Source organism: Belonocnema kinseyi, chromosome 2, assembly GCF_010883055.1.
Source record: "Belonocnema kinseyi isolate 2016_QV_RU_SX_M_011 chromosome 2, B_treatae_v1, whole genome shotgun sequence".
NCBI lineage: Eukaryota > Metazoa > Arthropoda > Insecta > Hymenoptera > Cynipidae > Belonocnema > Belonocnema kinseyi.
In genome coordinates this window covers 46,869,133-46,892,128 of record NC_046658.1, presented here as the reverse complement: position 1 = coordinate 46,892,128, position 22,996 = coordinate 46,869,133, and positions in this window count along the sequence as shown.

Below are 22,996 nucleotides of genomic sequence, written 5' to 3'. Positions count from 1 at the left end.
TTCTGCATCACGCTTTTTGGAATGCACGCATTTTAATCTTAAGTGGAAAAATAACTTAGAAAAGTGAATGATAACTGTCGCATTAACAGAATAATCGCAGGTTCAATATAGACAAAGATAATAAATGAATATTGGCAGATTATTCTTGTCTCCGAGACGTTGTACATGTACAATGTACGTTGTACATTTACTATATTAATTAAATTTATTTCTTAACGTATATGTCTGATAATCATGAATTTCTCTCCAAGTTTATTTACGTACGATTCACTGATGCAAGTATTTTACCATCTTTAAACTCCACTTTAGTTAGCGTTTCAAGCTTCATTTACATTCAATAACAATCAATCAAATACTAAAAGTGGATTCTTTATGACGAATTAATGTCTCACCTTATCGCAGACACCCCTGCTGCGTTTTAAATTACCTTATGCAGCTGATTACTGTTGACTCAAGTAATGAAAAGTGCCCATGAAATCCAAATCAGATCCCAAACAAAGTCTCACTATGCTAAAGTATTGGGAAAGAGATAAATCAGTCATATAGCTATAAAATTTCCTTCAAATATTTAAAAAATTCAAACATGTTCGAAAGTACTAGAAAAGTTCAATTTTATTTCTTTTTCAAATTTTTCAAGAAAATTACTATCAAAATAGGATTAGAGCACCAACAAAATTCAAAATACCTTCTGTTTCGGCGTAACATTTTTCGGGCTAAAAGTGATGCCCTTCTGCAATAAAAGTATTAGAAAAGGTCCTTTTTAAAAAAGTGTACAAGTGCTTAACGGTAGATTTTCAGGACAAAAGTACTCAAAATCTCCACTATTTTCTTAAAATGTTTACAAGTCCTATATGAGTTTTGGAACAAAATTATACATGAAATGTTCATGTATTTATTTATGTTTAAAACTTTTAATGAGGGTTTATAGGATTCATGTGTAAAAAAGTACTTTCAAAATAATACTAATGAAAAAAACCTTTCGAAGTGCCTCCAGTTTCAGCCGAACCTTTTAAGGATATGTGCCACAAAGGTCCTACTTATTAAAAAAATTTATTTCATTTATGGTATAAAATTACTAAAAAGGTTTTAATTTATTTCTTTAAATGCCTCCAAAGCTCATAAGATTTTTATCTTGACGTATTTACCTAAATGAAACCAAAGTACCCAATAATTAAAATTTTATTGTGTCTGAATAGGATTTTTTTGTTGATTTTACATGAATTTGTAAGAATTTTAAAAAGAAAGGAAAATGTAACTTTTATAATATTTAGGTACCAACAGCATTTTTTCATCACAGTTCTGTTTCAGACATTTTCGGGTAATGAATTTAGAACTGTAAATATTTTTAATAAAAGTAAATGAAAATGTTCTAATACTTTTATCCCAAAATATTCTTTCGGCAAAATGTATTTAGAAATTTTGGTTACTAGTAGTCCTATGTCAACAGGAACTTCTAAAAATATAAATCTTTTACGCACTTTTGAAATTTAAAAAAAATAAGTAAGGCATTTCTTCTGCTTTTGTTACAAAGGAATTTTTTGCGGCAGAACTATTTTTGAGCTTCCGAAAAATGGAAATTTCCCCAATTTCAGAGTATCGAAATAAAATAAAAACACCAGAATTGTTTATTAACGAAATCCTAATAATCCGAAAGTAAAGCTTATCGAAAATAGAAAAATTCAGAAATAAGAAATTACCGAAATTATTTAATTCCGAAATTTTGAAACGCAAAATTTCACATTTCGGAAATTCGTTAATCATCGAAAATTTCAAAATCCTAAAATTTCATATTTCCGCAATTGATAAAAAAAATTATTTGGTTCAAACAAAAATATTTAGTGGCCAATTGGACCGGAAACATTATTTTTCATTCCAAGAAGAATTTTTCTTTATTTCAAAATGATTTTATGCCATTTTTAAGTTTCTTATTACTTGAATGTTTATAGTCGCATCAACTGCCAGGGTCATTAACGATTGTACTGTAGGGTCAATTATAAACTGTAGAGTATCTGTGAGGTAGCATACCAAGGGCCAGAAGCGAAGCTTTCAGAAAAATCTCGTCCAGCCTCGCTTTCTGTTTTGGGAATCGAACCCGCGCCAGTGTGACTGCCAAAGCTTTACTATCTGAGCCACAATGAATCTGCCATTTATAAGTTGTTTTTGTGTAATTGCAACAATTGTGGACTCGCACACCCATTTGAAATAACAGATACAAAATATTAAACTTTTTTTCTCGAGAATTTGACATTTAAATAATGTACTACTTTCAGGAATTAGTATTTTGTTGATTTACTGATTACGAGTATTTGAAATATTTGAGTATTTGGTAATTTACTCAATTCTCGTTTCTTTAACTATTACTTTCAGAATATTTTAATTATGTTAATTAGCATTTTAATTAGTTTAACTTTTTTCGGTAATTAGAATATAAGAAATTTTAATTTTTAAAATTTTCTATTTCGGTGATTATATGTTTCGTAATTATATTTTCGGTAATTTTTAACATTTGGGGATTTGATTTCTTCGCGAAATAATGTCATCCCACTGTTTGAATTACAATTCCTATAGGTACTTAAACGCATGTTTAAAAACCTAAAATCAAACCTTTTCAGGCTTGTTTCTTTCTCTTTTGGGTAATTTTGCACATACAGGGGACTTTTCGGAGAAGAAAATTGGTGCGAAAAGGGGGAGGGTCGGTAAGGCCGGTTTTTGGCCTAATTTATTTTTGGACCGAAAAATCTGAAAAAATCATGGTAGCATCTTATAAGTATCCCGAGTCGATTGCACGCTAAACGGACTACTCTCCACCCCCCAGCCACCCCCGCCCCCCTACAAATATAGGAAACACCACTACCCACCAACTGTATTTTCGAGAGATTTGACACTCTTAAACACGTATTCTGAGGTTAGCTCGGGTTTACTATGGTTTTCGGTGTCGCCGAATACAAATCTGACGTCCTTTGACTTTTATTGCGTCAGGTTCAAGGTCATTGGAAGGTCAAATCGAGAGAAAACGGTAAAAAAATCCAAAAAAATACGCTATAGGTTTTTGGAGTCGCTAATTACGAATCTGGCATCCGTTGAACTCTATCGCTTCAGGTTCAAGGTCACTTGAAGGTCATTTGAAGGTCAAATCGAGAAAAAACGGTAAAAAAATTTTTAAAAATATGTTATAGGTTTTTGGGGTCGCTGATTATGAACCTGGTGTCCGCTGACACTTAAAAACGGAATTACAAAACGTTAAACAAATTTTAATACAAAACGATCACCTACATACAAGATGTAACGGAACAAATAGAAAGAGCTATTAACGAACACAATATCCAATCCATATTTAAATCACTGGCGAAAATTGGACAACTTCTAAACAGCCCTAAAGACAAAAAGGTACCTCTCACTAATCCAGGAGCATGTAAAATTCCTTGCTCTTGTGGCAAAGTCTATATTAGAGAAATCGGGAAAGCGGGAAGCCAATGTGTAAAGTAACTTGGAAATAAAGACAAGTTAAAAATTTTCACGCAATCAGAACTAGCTGAGCATCATACCAAAACAGGACACAACATTTTATTTAAAAAAACAACGGTCATCGCAAAAACGCACAATATTTTTCCGAGAAAACGTAGAGAATCACTAAAAGTAGTCTAGTCTGAATAGTAGACTAGTCTACTCCAAACCTAGAATCATGTTATTCCTGAAGAAGTGAACTGCAATGTTCACGATAGGTCGTCAAGATTGGTAGTTTTGCACAAGATTGAAACCCAAAACACCACCCTTTTATTATAATAAATATCCGTGAAAGCATTAAATCTATAAACTTTATAACTGTAAGCGACAAGAGTTTTCGCAATGGACTTCTGTAAAGGACGCTATACGTATTTATGTACGGGAATCTGTCCTTTAATTTACTTTACAAAGTAACATGTTCAGGAACCTATACATCATCATTCAAAGGTTCTGTTATCGGTCCAAGTTCTTTTTAGGATCGTATACATTTTCCAACAACCAATTCCTGTACAGATATCGTCAAGATTACCTGTAAACGTCACAAAGAAGTTTTCTAATGATATCCACATGGTGTTCGAACATGAATCAACATGAAGTGGACCGTGAGGCACCAATATTTGGCTAAAAAAAGAATTTTGGTTAACAGAAACGGAAGGATTCATCATTGAGATGTAGGACGTGATTTACCGGCTCTGATTATGTAGCGATACCATCAAATCCATCAAGCAAATTGTTGATGGTTGTCGCGTAATGGCCCGAAGAGAAGATACGCACAGACATAATCATGTGGCAGAGAATTATACGTCAACAAATTGTCCTAAACTTAGGACTCTTACGAGAATGGATACCTTTATATAGATAGTTTCCAGTGCTTCTTTTAGAAAACAAAGATAGGAATTTTCAGGCAACCTACATAAACACGAATCTTACGTATATCAATCTGAGGCATAAAGTAAAGGTAATATGGAAGAATGTGAAATATGTAGTTGTTCAACATATTGTAATTGCCGCTATAGGTAATGTGCAGGAATGATGTACTAGAAACATCTACAACGTCTGGGATTCAGTAGGGTACTGGTATCAGTTCAGAAATTGGTTTAATTGAACACTTGTCGCATTGTACAAAAACTCTTAAACCATCAGTGATAAGGCCACTAAAATCTTCTGGAGTAACAAATGGTAGCTCTAGGAAAGCACACAGATGCGAGTACTGTTACCCTAAACGCTCGCGGCCCTCGTGCAAAGACCACGACGGTAAAGGAGGAACTCTAAATTAGACAATGCTTTTAATTTGGCACTCATTACAACATTTTCACAGAATATTTTAAATATTGTATTATAGTATGTTGCATTCCAAGGGATGAAACGCAGCGACTGCAACGAGTGTGAAGTTTGCTGCCCGAGCCAAGCAAGGGCTGCATTAACACGAGTTAAAATCACTGGGTTACATTCCTAGTAATGCCTATTATTTTTTATAGCAAATTTATTAAAAATTCCAGTTGCGATACCTGTAGAACCTACCTACCTACCTGTGTACCCTAGAGCTGCAACAAAACTTCTGCAATCAAAACATTGCAAACAGTTGACAACAACATACATTATGTAACCAATGAAAAATACCTATTGTGAAAAGTTTTGATGGTTTTTAAACGGTGACAATGACGGGGATTTTTTTCGAATTTAGAAAAATTGTTTTAATGAATTTTGTTGTTAAATAAAAATTTGTTTGAGGTAACAAGTTTTTATTGGGAATAATTAAGTTTCAGTTCCTTTGAATTCACAAAAGATCCAATTTTCAGAATTCTGTTCTAAAAATATTCCATTCTTATTGATTTCATGAAATAATACAATTTAACTCCTTTGTAATAAAATTGCCCAATTTTCAAAATTTAAGTCTAACATTTTTCAATTTGGAGAGCTTTTGATTAAAATTTTTTAAATGTTAATGTACACAATTTCAAACGTTTCAATTTAAAAATGGTCAAATCATTTTTATACCCATCGAAATAGTGTGCTCTTTTTCAAAACTTTATCCATTCTATAATTTTTCGGTTCCATCAAAAACATGTAATATGCAAAAACCTGGCTAGGTATAATTAAATGAAGTTGTGAAATCAAGGAGGGCTGAGTCAAATAAAAAAAATTAGCATTAAGAATTCAAATAGGGTTAAATTTTGGAACTTAGCGCGATTGAAGAAGGTATTAACGAAAGGAAATAAACTTCAAAAAAATTACAGTAATATTTACAGAGGAGCAATACATGCAATCCCGTCAAGTTATTATAATTCATGAAATGGTTAAGGGATGTGGCAAAGGTAAATGGTAAAGGTATGTCATCCCGCCCCCACGAGACGTTGAAAAAGGGTAGGGGTGCAACTTTCCAAGATTTTTGTGACCAATCACAGTGGTTCCTTCCTTTCGGTATCAAACCGAAACCAATCGAGATACGATGGAAATCATGACAAATAGATGATTTTCTCGGAAACCTTCACCCGTACAAAAAAATTCCCTGCAACCAAAAATGTCCTTTTCGATGAGATCTGCAACTTGTATTTAAAATATTTTTTTTAATTTTTGATATTAGCTAAAAAATTCGTAATGTGCGCGTCATAATACATAATTATACGGAGCCCGAAGAAAATCGGACATACATTGTTTTCGGAAGTTCACCCAATATATTTTGCTGCACCCGTGCATTAGGTGGAAAAACTACCCTTTTTCAATCATAAAATATACCACAAAAATACAAGAAAATTTTATTTGGAGTCAATCGATTTCATAGGTTTGTCTGCGGCCCTTGACAAAGGTAAAAAATTTTAATTTTGTATATTTTTCCAAAGTGAACTTTGTACGTTTTTGACGAAACACAACTTAATTTTTCACAAAATTCATATAAAAATAGATATGCATTGCCTCTTTTATTTTGAAATATGTAAACACACTTTTTACACAGATAATTTTTTTTATTTCATACATTTTTAGTTTCAAATGATTAATTATTGTTGGTTCCTGATGATTTACAGAATGTACAGATATACCAGATCATAAATTAATACAATTTCAGAAAGTAAAAGACAATGTGTGGTTTGTGGAGATTGCAAACGCGGCTTATGTATTAGAGCTTCTGAGACAATTTCCTTCCAGGCTAATATAAACGCCCCAGTGAGCACAAGCGTAAAAGAACATCTTTAGAACGGCTTTAAAATGTTCTAAGTCAGTCCATATAACGTTCCATAAACATACAATGTTTCAGAGACGTTTTAAATACGTATTTCAAACATAAAACGGTTTTAGAACATTATTTGGTTTGACTTAGGACAGTTTTTAAAACCTTTAAATGACGTTTTTTAACTTGTATGTCCAAGAAACGATATTAGGACGTTCCAATTACGTTATAAAATGTTGTGCCCACTGGGTTATAACTGCAGATATAACAATGAGGACAAGAGGACAAGAGGACACATCTGCCTGCCAATGTCGCATTATAGCCATTATATGAAACTGCTCCTAAACTGGTCCTGAACTGGTCCTAGTAAATATACACATACGCGAAGATATAATTGAATCAAGGTTTCGACGTCCCGTCGCGCTGAGGTGTGATCAGGCTCACTCAGCGTGAGGCAGTTATCCTGCAGCCTAACCAGAGATAGCCATCTGTAAGAACAAGCCTTGATGCACTTGTCTTCCAATTTCCTTTTAAGCACCCTTGTAAAATATCTCCTTAATTAGGAAAATAATGCTACTTTATAAATTACCAACATTAAACATATAAATTTCGTTCTATGCGATACGGCCGAGGATACGACTGTATGCATCATTAAAGGCTCGTGCGACGGTTGCTAGGTGGCACGAATGCACTTTATCACAAGTAACATTTTCGACATTAGTAATGAAATCTATCTAAAAAAATCTGCTAGCTTGGCGGGCACATTGTCATTGCGTACTACGCGTGAGGCTTGCAAGTTTGAGCGGTCAAACCATCCACAACTGAAATTGAGTGATTGTGAATTGTCTTTTGTTAAGGCTCCTTTGGCCTTAACGAACACATTCACATCACGTGTCTTATGAGAAAAAAAAGTCAAAGCAAATTTTAACATCTAATTTAAAAAAATCTTGTTATTAAATATTTTATTGTATCTTGCGCTTGTTATTCAGTAATTTCATTTGAGTTTTTGTTATGTAATTGTTCACGGTTAAAACTAAAAATACGCATCCTATCAAAAAATGATAGATACAAATTTGGAGCTTAATAACTTTTGCCTTTTAATTGTTTTCGTAGTTTGTCTCAGCTTTCCCCTAGATGCAAAAAGTAGCGAAAAGCATAGAGATTTTCTGGTCACACAGGCTATACAAAAAATTTGTCTACACGAGAGAAGTAACTAGGCTACCCTTAAGGATTTTAAGCCGCTAAATCCAAACCTGGCCTCAGAGTTTAGCTTGTACGTCTCATTTTCCACCTAGATGCAGAAAATAAGGAAAACCCTAGGGATAATTTGCATGTTATTTTGATAACACCAGTATACGCAAAAAAGGCACATCGATATTATATTCCTAAGTGCAACGACTTGTAGACCCAATTTGTACACAGAAATTCTTTAGTGTGCCTTCTATTTCCCCTAGCTTGGGCATTTCTAAGAAAATTGAAGATCTTTCTCAGATTGTATAGATTTACACGGAAAAAATAAAAAAAAACCTAATATCCTTTACAGTTTTGCGTGCGAAATCATTCATTTTTCCCGTGCAGACAACGTTTTTTTAGTGGGCCTATGCGACCAGAATTCCCTAAGCTTTTTCCTACATTTTGCATCTAAAGAGAAAATGGAAGAAGTCTGAAACATTTGGGGTTCAAATTTAGATTAAGGACGCGAATCTGCAAAGGATTTGACATTTTTCCCCCGCACAAATCTATAAAATATAACTCCACTGAAAATTCCTAAATAGGTTCGTATATACGAACCTACATAGGATCCTATATAGGACCCTTCATAGGAGCCTATATGTTTCACCTACAGGTACCACCTTTAGGAAATGACATAGGATCCTATGAAGGATCCTATATAGGTTCCTATATAGATTCCTATATAGGATCCTATATAGAATCCTGTATATGTTTCTGTATGGGACCATATCCAGATGCGCAGTATTATGCTATGGTACCTACCATAAGTGAGTACCATTAGTTAGGTACCATTAGGTACCTTATTAGGGAGTATCCTATTCAGGTACCTATATAGGGTCCCATGTCATTTTCTGTAGGTGGAACCTATGGGTGAAAAATATAGGATCCAATGTATGTTCCTATATAGGATGATATATAGGAACCAATACAGGAATTTTCAGTAGGGAAGAAAGACCTTCAATTTCCCTAGAATTACCCAAATTAGGGGAGGCCGAAGACACACTAGAGAATTCCTGTGCACAAATTAAGTCTCTATAAGTCACGAAACTTAAGAATATGACATCAATGTGTCTATTTTCGCATATACTGATATTATCAAAATATCTTCTAGACTATCCCTAGGCTTTTGCCTATTTTCTGCATCTAGGGAAAAACTAAGACGTGTACGAGAAATTCTGAAGATAGATTTAAATTCAGATGCTCAAAATCCATGAGGTTAGCCTAGTCACTTGTTTTTTGCAGGAAAATTTTCTTATGGCCTGTGTGAACAGAAAATCCCTAGGCTTTTCCCTACTTTTTGCATCTAGAGAGAAAATGGTAAAAGCTCGAAAAATGTTGTGATTAAATTTAGATTGAGAGCTCAAAACTGCAGAGAAAATATAATTTTTCTTATTTTTTGATTTATCAGTGAGTCAAACATGCACAAGATCTTCAATTTCCCTAGTTTTGTCCTAGCTAGGGGAAACGGTGAGCATACTAGGAAATTTCTGTGTATGAATTTGGTCTTTACGAGTCCCAACACGTAAGAATATGACACCAGTACATTTATTCTTCCGTATACTGGTATTATAAAAGAAATATCCAGAATATCCCTATGTTTTCCCCTATTTTATGCATATAGGGGAAAACTGATACATGTAGAAGAAATTCTGAGCTCAGATTTAGATTCAGCAGATCAAACTCTATAAGAGTAACCTAGTCACTTCTCTCAGACTGATAAATTTTTTGTGTGACCTGTGGGAGTAGAAAATCCCTAGGCTTGCCCCTACATTTTGCCTCTAGGGGAAAACTCAGACATGAAGGACAAATTCTAAGGCCATATTCGGATTCAGTGTCTTATTTCAGTGTGATTAAATACAAATTTGTTTATCATTTCTGGTTGCATAATTTTGGATTTTTCATCTTTTTTCCTATCCTGCATAGAGAATAAAATTTCAAATATTTCTAAAGATTTCAGCAGACATCTTTGAGTTTTGACAAGTTTAAAAGTGTTTTAATATTTCCGAAGTATTTCGAGATACGTTTGAAGATATTACAAGAGATTTCAAAGACTTTCACGGTAGAAAATCTATGAGTTTAGATCGATTTCAGAAGATTGCAAGGCATTGTGAGAGATCTTAAAACAATTAAAGCGCTTTCAATGAGTTGTAAAATATTTTAGAGCATATCGAAAAATCCTAAAGGTTTTCAAAATTTTAAGGGATGCGAATTATTTCATAAGATTTCAGCGATTTTCGATGTATATATTTCCACGTATTTCATAGATTTCAAGATATTCCAAATTTTTTAAGGTTTAAAGTGGTCTTAAAACATTTCAAGACATTTTTTAAAGCACACCAAGTATTTTAAGGATGTTCGAAGTATTTCAAAATATTTCGTTGGTTTTCACAGGATTTTAAGTGATTTGTAAACATTCAGAGGAATTTCAAAGGACTTCTGGGGATTGCTAACTATTTAAAAACATTTTAATGTAACTTTAAGGATTTTGAATGTTTGGAAAGTAGAAACAAATTACAAAAAAATGTATGGTATTTAACGGACTTCTACTTTATCTCCAGGTATTTTATAAAATCTTACAAGGTTTAAAATATTTAAAAAGATTTCAAGAGTGGTGAAACCCTTATTTAATACTGACGCACATTCATTTGAACATACACAAATATTTAATTGTATTTTTATGACCACGTTTTGAGCCACTCTGAATCCGAAAAACAGGTTTTTATGAATGTGTGTCTGTATGCAAGGCTGTATGTATGTTTGTCTATCTGTGATCATGATGACACTTGTAAAAAATGTAATCTATTAGATTGATTTTTAGCATACTCTTTTTGCGTTAAAAACGGAAGGTCAACTTCGTAAGCCAGCCATTATGGATACAAATTCAAAAAGTGAGCGCATTTTGAAAATTTTTGAGACTACTTTTTTTGAAATTCAACAATTGTCTATACGGTGGTTTGTGTTAATTGAAAATATGAACATTTTTTCCTGATGAATTTTTTCGATAAAAAAAATTATCAGTCATAGCACCTACCACATTAAAAAAATGAAAGAAAATGAACATTTTAGGCTAACTAACGCACGCTATAAAAAAGTCAAATAAAGAAAAATGCTACTTCTTGATAATGAAAATACGTATGCTTCAATACCAATACAGATTATAAATTTTAATCGCATATATTAATTAAAATGATATTTTTTGCATGGTAGCTGAGAATAAAAATTATAGGAAAATAAGGTGAAAGTATTAAAGTGGTCAACAAAAATAAAATTTGTACATTATTTTGCAATGTCTGAATAAGCAGTACCAGCCTGAGGTCCAGAAATTAATATAACATACATTTGATATAATAGTTTTGCACATAGTGTAGAAAAATTTACATCGGAGGTAAAATCGAGTGTGAAGCACAAGATACGTGAAAGGAATGTCTTCGTTAAAGCCGAAGGAGTTTTACAGAAAGAAAATTCACAATCACCAACTCACAGTTGTAGATTTTCTTACCTTTTATTTTAAAAGGCCTGCGCAAAAATGTAGAGGGAATAAAAACAGCGATCGCGTAGCGCGAAGTAAGTACATTATCGAGCGCGAAAACCAACAGCCGCGCGCCTCAGGCAAATTTTTTTTCAAGGCTTGTGGCTATCGGGACAAACGTCACAAAAAGTATTTTTACCTTACAATTTTATTGATTATCAATTAAAAATAAGAACTCTTCCAATCGTAATTAGAGCCTTGCAAAATTATTAATGATTCCTAAATGAAATAAAAATAATAAAAAATTATTACAAGGTGATTTAAAAGCAATAAATTCAGTCTAAACTGCAGATAAGATAATGTTTATGATATCTATAACACATTAGAGAATTAGAATATCGCTTAAGAAGAAAAATTAGCTGCTTAAACAGCTGATATATTGTTTGCCTAATTAATTCATGACAGGCTGACAGATTCTCCGAAAAAGTCATCATCATTTCGCGCTGAGCAACAAATGACCCCCTCAATTAATTTCCGGGGCTAATTAAAGCTAAACTTACTAAGTAATTAAGAGTCGACCATATCTGTCGGCCAGATCCGAGGTATCACGGTGATTTTGGTAATACGGTCTCCCAACAACCAAGAATGCGTCTACATCTACGATCAGCTTTAAGTTGCTCTTGAGTTTGTGAAAATATAAAAGTCTTCGGTATTATTAAAAAAAATAATATAAATAATATGAGTCACTTAAAAATACCATGTCAAATGAAGATTATCACAATATCGAGTATATTAAAATCAATATACAACTCAATTTTAAATGTAAAACATCCTCAGTTTCTTCAGTTGTGTGAATCACGCACAGAACTAATAAATCCTTATTTATCAAACATCTCTCTTAGGAACAAATGTCCAAAGATTTTTATAATAAATACTTCCTTGTCAAAATCATCTCACCTTTATTTTCAACTATAAGATTTCATTTATTCCGGAACTCATTAGTTATTTCTGTGAATAGCTGAATTCACTTATCTGATTCTGATAAAAAAAAAGTTTAAATCCAGTATTTCTCACAAGAATAATATTGTCGTGGTGAGACTTAAAAAAACAAAAAGAATGTTAATTTTATTGTCCCTAATAAATATTGTTCAAAACACTTTTCTTTAATTAATGACCCATCTTGGCGACGCTTGGAAATAAATTATCATCAATTTGCTCTCTGGGACCCTGGATTCTTATTTTTTGTTTTGTCTCAAGTCCAACTGGTGCGTACTATACTGCTAGATCGAACCGGTCACTGGGTCCCGTAGGGATCAAGCCCGTAGATCTAGTGAGCCTGAAATTTTTCGCATTTTACTAAACTCGAGGACACGTGTAGCAGACGTGGTCGGACAGCTTTTTTTGGGATTCGTAGGATTTCTTTCGGTCGATCGAGCCGCACGCCGAAACCCGAAAATCCCGGACACCTAACATTCATCCAAGCACGTATAAGATAAACGGACAGATAGTATGTTGCCTTAAAACAGCAAAAAAAACATCTTATACACAATTTTTATAATTGATCCGATGACAAATGATTAGTCAGAACCAAGGGATCTTGTATCTTCACTTTTCTGTTCTCGCAGCGAGAAAAATAGAATTTATTTTCAAAATTATATTTCTATAGTTCTGATTTGTATATTAAAAAAATATGTTTTTTCAGTTTTTAATTCTTTATGGAACTATATATAACAATAAGGAAACCGTTTAATTCATCAAAAAAATAATTTTACTGCTCTTCATGCAATAAAACTATTTTGTTGGACTTTTTCTTGGCTAATTTAAACAAGTTTGCTGCCATATAAACAAATTTTTTTGTTGATTCAACGAAACTCTTTTATCATCCCAATAAAATGTTTTTTTTGGCTCAACAAAAATCATTAATTGACTCAGCAAAATACTTTTATAAGCTCTGCAAAGTTATATTGTTGTCTTAAATGCACTTTTGCTGAACTAACCAAATAGTTTGGTCAACGCTGTTAAATAATTTTATGGTAAAAATTTTATATTTCTCATCTTCGCGTTCGTTCTGGGCTTTCACTTTAGAAACAAATGAATATAAGTATATTGAATATTTTTCTTTACAAATTAAAATTCAAAACCTAAGATACTCTACCAGTTGGAGACATCGAATAAACTACAATGACTTACCCAACTTCATCCAAAAGGATGTTTACATAGTGAGCAAAATGTTTTCGTAAACATGGAAAGCATTTTTCTAACCGATGTTGGGGATGGGGCTTGCTGGTCGTCTTCGTACACGATGCGGAATTATAAATTCTTTATATTTGTAAACGGCGGCCAATCCAGGGTATAAATATTAGGAAAGAGGAAAAAAAAACAACATATTTTTGTGAATTCAGAGGGCGTCTAAAAGATGTTAATTTATACCTCGATCTTTTGTAAAACGTTACAGATCAAAAGTATATATCTTATATTCGCACATCAACAGTTAACATCAAAATAAAGAAAAACATTGGTTAAGAATATTCCTAACCCTTTCTCATTGAAAGATGATATTTTAATAATGTCACTTCATACAAAGTTAATTAATCCGTATATCAAAGATTTTGGTTCCTAAAAATAACAACTCGCATTATTATAATTACAAAATTATCAAAAAAAGCATCATCTAGCAGGCAAATTCCTTAGAATTTGTTAGCAAGTTTGGGTATATGCTAGACTACTAACCTAATAGTTAAAATCCAATATTTTGTTTCGCGCGACTGTTGAGGCTTTGAGGTGCACATTCTCATCGTGACACTCGCGCTGCGCGCTCGATTTCCGACCGAAATTTGTAAACAGGTATTGTTGAATTTTTTTTCCGTAATTTTCGTCGTTTTTCCACACATTTCAAAACAAATTTTTTCTTTTAATATTATTTTTCACGAATAAAACAAAAGATACGTGTCATATCAAGAAGTTATACTTAACGTAATTGTACATCTTTTTTGGTAAAATAATTTTTTAAATGAATCTTTTTTCGCATCCTACATAGTTGGACCACAAAATGAAAATTTTGATTTTTCATTATTTTTTGTGCATAAAAATTTGAATTTTCGATTTTCTAGTAAAATCCAAAAATTTGTTATGATAATCTTGCAGGGCCTTCAAAAATCAATTTTTTTCGTTTCTTAACTTTTTTCATTTCGTGCGTTTTTTGGCCTAAAATTTTGATTTTTGGTTGATTTAAAAATTTTCTTAAATGCTATAACTATTAGAATTTTTATTTTATTGATAAAGTATTTGGATAAAATGTTTGTGCTTTTTAATACTATTAATAGCCGCGCAGATAATTTCAAAATTTTTTCGACAGTAATCATGTTTACGGGCGGACGGACGGACAGACAGACTGACACCATAGTAAAAACTTGTTTTTCGGATTTAGGGGGTCTCGAAACGTGGAGATCTGTTGAAAAATTGTAATGTCCAATTTTGGACAATTACAATTCCAATACTTTCTCAGTTATAAATGATCAGAATGTAAAAATTGAAGACAAGTCAGAATGTTCCTGCTGGATGCTACATTTCGGATTTACGTTTCATTTGACATATTGAGTATTTCTATGTGAGCAAGAAAATTCGTAAAGAGCAAACTTCTAGCAGCATTACTTATGCTACACGGAATATAAACTCAAAAGACACAGTCAGTGTCGATGACTATGATTGTATCGCTATGAAGCTATGATAAAAGTGACATCTAATTACAATATAAGGACAATGGTAGACGACTGCATACAACCGTAAATAGTAAAATAGTTTTTCAGATAAATTCTTCAAAAAATATTTATTACTCTATTGTTTTTTTTTCAAATAGGTAATACAATACTAATTTCTATAAAGAATACATACAATCAGTAGTTGGTATTAAGAACTCATGATTAATTTACATAATAGGTGACTTGCGTACTTCTTTAGCAGAAAATGAAACTCATTTACTAACAAGATTTATATATGTCTCAGGAAAATTATAAAATTAAATAATTTCCATAAAAATTATCATGTCACATATCTCAGAAAGCATTAATTTATATTTATAAATATTCTATTTTTTAAATTACTTAATTTGTACAATTATTTGAAATCTAATAAAAATTGAAAAAGACGGTTAACTTTGTGAAAACAGGATTAGATAATTGTAAAAGTTAACAATGTATGAACTATTTAAGTCATTAACTGAAATACTTCAAAAAATTCATGTTTAGTATCCTATTGGCGTATGTGACAAGGGTGGGGTAGACGTGTATTGCAAAGCTCTTTTTGCTTACATGAATAAAGGCTGTGTAATAGGGTGGCTAAAAAACGGTCTTTTATAGGACAGCGATAGCTCCATTTCATTCCAAATCCGAAAAAAGAAATTCCCTAATTTTTCACGTTTTTTTTATTTTAACTGGTGCTGGTTATGACTGGTAGTTTCTCATGTAAAATGCATGTGGAAAAATCACTGTTTTGAGTTTTTGAAATAATTTCTTAGGATTTGAGAATATGTGACAGAAAAGTATATAGGCTTGTAGAAAATTATTTAATAAAGAATCTCATGCATCAGGTTTATCGGGTTAACACCCCTAACACACCCCCACGAGTACCTGAAAACTACCCTTAAAATAAAAAAGGTCAATTCTTTATGAAATCGACCTTTTTAGTACTTCTGGTCTTTTTTTTAACCAAAAATTATAAATATTGATAAAGTGAAATATTTATTATCATTGGTTTATTAATTTTTAATTATTCAAACAAATGGAATTTGTTTAAATATTATTTTGTTCGAGTTTTTTTTCTTTTGAAATTATTACTATTATTCTAGTGCAATACTTAATAATATTAGCTCATTAATTTGAAACTGTTAAACAAATTGAATTTGTTAAAATTTTTTACAATTAGTTTTTCTCCCTGTAAATTATTACTATTGGTCTAGTGAAATATTTATTAACATTAGTTCATTAATTTTCATTCATTTAAACAAATGGAAATTGTTTAAGTAATTTCGTTTTCAATTTTTTTAAAATAACAATTATTACTGTCGGTCTACTAGAATATTGATCAATATTGGCTCATTAATTTTCAATTATGTAAATGTATTAATTTTTAATTAAAAAATTCAAAAAAATAATATTAATTAATGTTGATAAATATGATACTAAAGAAACATTAAAAATTTGGGATAAAACATTATTTTAACAAATTCCATTTGTTTAAATAATCGAAAGGTAATTAAACAATGATAATAAATATTCCACTAGACCAATATTAATAATTGTAAGTAAAAAAAATACGAAAAGACAGTGTTCAAAAGGTCGATTTCATGAAGAATTGACGTTTTTTTTTATTTTAAAGGTATTTTTGAGGTACTCGTAGGGGTGTGTTTGGGGTGTCAACCCCATATATCTGATACATGCGATTTTTCGTTGGATAATTCTCCACGGCCTCCCATACTTTCCCATCACATTTTCTTAAACCCTAAAAAATTATTCTAAAAACTAAAAAACTGATTTTTCTCCATGTATTTTACATGGCAAACTTCAAATTAAAACCGGCACCTGTTCAAATAAAAAAATAAAAATCAGGGAATTTATTTTTTTAAATTTGAAATAAAATGGGAGGTGGGGATCGTTGTCCTCTAGAATGCAAAATAATTTTGCCATGCATTTTGGACCACTCTACTATGCACTCCTGCAGTTCTGTGTGAAATAGGTTTGAGATCTCAACGCTTCCAAAAGTATAGGGAAGAGGACGTATAAAACAGTATTTGAGTGAGAGACTGAAGCTTGTTTAATATTTCTAGAAAGGATCTAATTATATTGAGTGGCAAAAGTGCTTCTGTTTCTGTAGACTGGAAAAAGTATCTAAGAAAAGTATATAAGAAATTCAAACGTAATAGGTATCAGCGACAACGAGAGAATTGTACCAGAATCCAGGGACAAAAACCGAAACGCAAACATTCTAGCTCAAGAAGGCAAGGATAAAATCAAAAAGAAAGCAGAGAAGAAAATGCAAAACGGTTTCAAAGGAAATCAGAAATTATTTTATTGACGTGCGCAAAGACAATCAAGAAAGGTGGTAGTATTACAAAGTTAGGCGGAATGAGGAATAGCATAGGTGAAATAGTTTATGATACGGACGAAATAACATTTGTTCGAAGGGACCATTAAATGTAATTTTTGAAAGGTAAAGATGTTCAGTAGCACAACTCCGTCATACAAAGGGATACGTCGGAAAATTTGGGCGAACGTATACAATACAGTCTATGTGAGTGGCTAAAATGTAACGATATAGGGGAAGTTATAGATATCTGAAAAAAGTTGATTATCATCTCAATAGGCAAAAGGAAAGGGAGATGATAGCAACTGCAATGATTACCATGGATTTATGCAGAGCATCATGTGAAGATCAAATATTTAACTTGAGAAAAATCATCGAAAAAAGTTTAAGGGTAAACAAAAAACCTTTCTGAGCATTCGTTAATCTGGAAAAAGCGTTTGATAAGGTTGATAAAAGTCAGCTTTTGAAACCCTTGACAGACGACGGAGTCCATGAATGTCTCCTAAAAGCAATAAAAACAATTTATTCAAATATAAGTGCGAATGTGCGAGTGAAGAGGCAGCCGACCGAATACTTCGATATTGAGGAAGGCGTCTAAGAAGTGCCCAAAAATGGCGCTCTTCAACGAAGAAGGTGTAACTAAATCTCGGGACTGCGAATGTCCGAGGTTTAACGTCTGCAGAAGATAAGATTGTTATTGCAGAGTCAATCTAATGCTTTTCGAGGATATTGAGCAGACCGCATGTCAGAATAAAGAATATGGGCCATAAAATTAATACGAATAGAACAAAAATTATGGTGTTCGAAGGAAACAATGAGAAAACAGTATGTAATAATTCCCTACACGACGATAGGAAAGAACAAGTTGATAAGTGCGTGTATTTTATTATTTTATTAAATAATGAGGGAAACTATGAAGGAGAGATAGGCAGGCGTATATAAAAGAGGGTAGGAAGGTTATCGGCTGGGTAGGAGCCATTGCCATAAGTAAAAATATAATTATTAAAGCTAACATTGTGATATATAATTTTATACTTGCACACACTGTACTGTACATTAGCGAGACCTGGACCTAGAAAGAAATGAATACGAGTTAGATTACTGCGGTTAGTATGAAATATGTTAAATTTGCTTAAAGGCATGTGATACTTAGAAAATTGTCGATTTTACCAGTTATAGGTTCCACCGGTTTTTTTTTATAGAATATAAATATTTTGTCTTAAAAATTTGGCAAATGATAGCGAACATCCTAATGAACGTCCCCACACACTTTTTTTGTGGGTTAATTCAAAAAAGTTTTAATCTAGCAAGATGTGATTAATTTGCATAGCGCTTAGGCATCAGTATCAATTTTTTCAGTATTAGATTTCCCCGGCTTTTTTCTTAGGGTAAGAAATATATTGTCTTCAAAATCTAAGAAATGATAGCGAACATGCTAACGGACGTCCCCGCACACTTTTCTTGTGTTTTTTTTTTCAAAAAAATTTTGATATTGCTATCAACATGTGTGTATATTTCGAGGTTATGTGTGTTACAATTCTCCCGAGCGTTACTTCCAAATTACATAATATTTTTGGCCGAAAACTTTGGACTTACAAATAAACATAGTAACTAATCTCCCGGAACTCAGCTTGTTTGCAGGCAATCAAAAAAGTTTATTTCATATTTAAATTCCAACTTATCGGAAAGGTAGAAAAAAAGCCGGGGGAACTGTACCCGATTGACTACACGACGAAGTATCACATGCTCTTAATAAGCGTCGTAAAACGCTAATGTAAACAGTCAGTAATATGAGAATTTTTACAGAATGTGGTGTGGAGAAGACACTATTTGACAAGAATGAAAGAAATTGATTGAGATGGATGTGCATGTTGTGAGAATGAAAGGAGAACGATTGAAGAAATAAGTGTCTTCCGGTAAATGAAATGGCAGCGTCACCAGAGGCAGACCACATAAAGAATGATTGTAATGTGTGAATGAGACACTTATTGAAAGAGACATAAGAAGCCATAGAAAGGTATGAGCTTGCATGAGAAAATGTATGGATGAAAAGGAAGCTAAAGAGGTGTGTTAGAATACAAAAATGTAACGATGAACGATTAATAACAATTGCATGAAGTTGAGTGTTAGTGGAGTGATCTATAAGCCTCCCTTCCTCTTCTTTCCCTTCGTACGCTTCCGTTTCTCACCTTTCACATATAAACTCCATGATCCTAGGCTAGAACGGCAACATTCACGCTTACCCTGTAAGGGATTTAGCAACGGTATACAAATACTAAACTCATTTTAGTATCTGAAAAAACAAATTAAAAATGATTTTCAAATAATTTAATAATTATTTTACGGGAGCCGCATAAAATGAGCGTATTCTACTGCAGACGTGCATACACTGAAAAAAATGGTATAGCTGTTGTAGCTAGAAATATATTGCTGGAGAGATATAGCTGAATGTGCAATAAAGTTTAGGTAGAACTGCAAACTAGATAGCTAAGATATATAAAGCGTCTGTCTCCTGCAGACAGAAAAAGTTGGAAGATAATTCTATCATTATTTACTAAACATTCTAGCAGTCATGATAAAACAGCATATTTCCTATAATTAGTTTGCTCGTACAGCTAAAAACGCTAACCTAAAATAATTGTAACATCAGTTTTAGGTCTATAAATTGAAATGCATTTAAAAACTGTACCTTCTTGCATTAGTTCGCACAACACTAACACCCGACTTTTCTGTAAATACAAGAAGCTCGTGCCTCGTGTCGTGTGGCTTGTGAGAGTTAAGAAATAAATAATATATACAGTAATGCAACGACAATTATGGAACCGATTATTTAAATAATAGATTTTTTGATTAGCTACAACATCCAGAATTACATTGAAGCTCTCAAAGGAAAGTAAGTATTCTCTTATCAGCGCGCGTATAACCTCAAAGAATCTTCGTTTACAACGTTTTTCGATACGCCCTAGTGTACATATTGATATGTATCGATTATAACTGTTTTCAATTTAAGATTTTTAATAATTAAGTCACGTATGTATCAAATACATAATCCAGATTTAAGTATTTATATATATGGTTGAAATATTTTTGCGTCATTATACCTAAAGACTTATCGGCCTATTAGCTAGAAAAAAATATAGGCACTTTAACCAGAAAACGCAGCTAGATAGGCTGTCAAGTTTAGCTATATTTTTCACCTAAAATATTAAGCTGAACCTGGTTAGATGTGACACCTATACTTGTTTAGCAATAGACATATAGACATTAAAAGTAAATTTTCTAGATACTGCACCTATATTTTGCCTCCAAGAAAATCTGTTCAATACAATTGTTTTAGCATATTGTTGACAAGCAGGGATGCTTTTTAGGCTATTAACGAGTGAAAGCTTGGAACCTTCAAGAGCGCCGATTATAAGGACGATTAGTTTAACAGAATAGTCCAGGTACAATCGTTGCAACTCCCTTATAAGGTCTCTATACCTCTCTTTCTTTTGATTCTTCTTGGCTATGATGTTTTTGTCAGCTGGTGCCGAAAATTCGATAATGAACATGATTCGCTTCTCGAAATGAAAAAGAACCATGTCAGGCCTCGAGTGTGCAACAGAAACAATTGTCGAGAATATTAAGTTGCAGCATATGCAGCACTTCCCATTTTTGACAATTGACTCGATTTCCCTAGGAGCATTTAGAGGAGCGATATCAAGGTTGATGCCGTAAGAGTGACAGAGATGGTAATAAAGCACTCTTGGTGCCGCATTGTGCCTTTGGATGTAGGTCGTTCCCGCATGGGTTGGACAACTAAATAGTATGTGAGCTAAATGCGGTATGTTAAGGTGGAAATGACACTGTCTTGGCATGTCGAAATGAAACCCTCCGTACCAGACTTCAATCCAATTGATCTAAGGAAAACAAATCCTCCACATTTCTGTGGAAGATACCGAGCATCCTCTTATCGAGGAGCTGTTCACGAAAGTTTTTCTTTTGTGCTTTCTTAATCCGGGCTTTTAGGAGTTAGTACTCAGGATAGATAAGATTTGATGCATTTTTCTCACCCCTCATATTGAAGTTAAGTCCGAGTGTTTCAGCACCCTCCTCCGCTGCTTTGTACAGAAATGCTCCTTGGCCCACTTCTTCGTGATTCCTGACTATTTTAAGAAGAGGGTCTCTTCCATTTGCGACTACATGAGCTGCACCCAGAATGTTCATGTGCATAACCTTTCTTGCCCGGATATTAAGGCATCTGAGTTCGTTCTTCGTCCATGGAACCATTCGAAATGAATAGAGTACTACCGGGACCGCAAGCATGTTCGCTGCAGATACTCTGTTCCTCGCCGACAGTTCGGAAGACCAAATCTGCCGGATGAGACGTTTGTATCTGCCTCAGAGAGTATCCTTTATAGATGCCATATCCTGAATGCGGCTCTGTGGCACGCCCAGGTGTGCATAAGTCTCTTCAGAGCAAAGGTGTCGTATAGCGCTTCTATCGGCGAGTTCAGGGTCTTCAGGGATACCATTAAGTTTTCCTCGCTTTAAATAAACCTTGGCGCATTTGTCTAACCCAAATTCTATTCCAATTTCCTTAGTATATTCTTTAAAAATTCCTAGAGCTAGATGTAGTTGCTCTTTGTTTTTAGCACAGATCTTAAGATCGTCCATGTAAAATACGTGAGGGACCTTGTACTTTTGATCTGCAGGTTTGCCGCAAAAGTACCCGTCGGATTGGCAAAGTGCTAGAGATAGGGGAAATAGTGTAAGGCAAAAGAGGAGTGGGCTCATGCTGTCGCCCTGAAAGATACCCCTCTGAAAAGTGACCTTGTTAGTAGTCACTCGATTTGTTTCAAATGAGGTGATAAATCTGGTTTTTCAAAGCTGCATCAATCTCTCTATGCAACTAACGATTTGGGAATGAACCTTTAAGCTTTCCAAAACACGGGGTGGTCGAATCGAAAGCTTTCGGATTATCAATCCAGGCCATCGATAGGTCACGCTGGTAAAATGCTGCATCCTTCTGTGGCTTTGTCATAGGCCCTTCGGTTGGATTCTAGAGGAATCAAATAGTAGAGGGTCCCTGTAACAAGGGTTTCTGCTCAATATGGTTGCAAAAGTAAATAGGCAGTCGCGGACAATTTTCCAGGGGTGGTCCTGAAGGAATTAACCCCCAATTGGAGGTGTGAAAACAGTGCCGAAAGCTGAATGGCACTTGGGTGAGGTGTCTAGAACGGTGACTCTGGATTACCGGGCGACCTCTCAGAGTACGCAGCCTTATCCTTGCATGCGGGGCTCTATAAGAATGGATGAACCCCTTTCCCTAGCTTCTCGTGGGAACAACAATGACAACACCGAACATAGTTGTAGTAAATGCGGTTCAAAACAACGGAACGCGCAGGGCCCCCGACAATGGGTCGGCCAACAATGCCAACCAATTTAGAGCTGGGGGAGCCAAAGAAAATGGATTCAATGCGATGGATCGGCGGGATCTCGCGACCTTTGGGTGGACGGAGCGACTCAATCACGACTTGCTAGAGTGCTACGATGCAAGTGTGGCC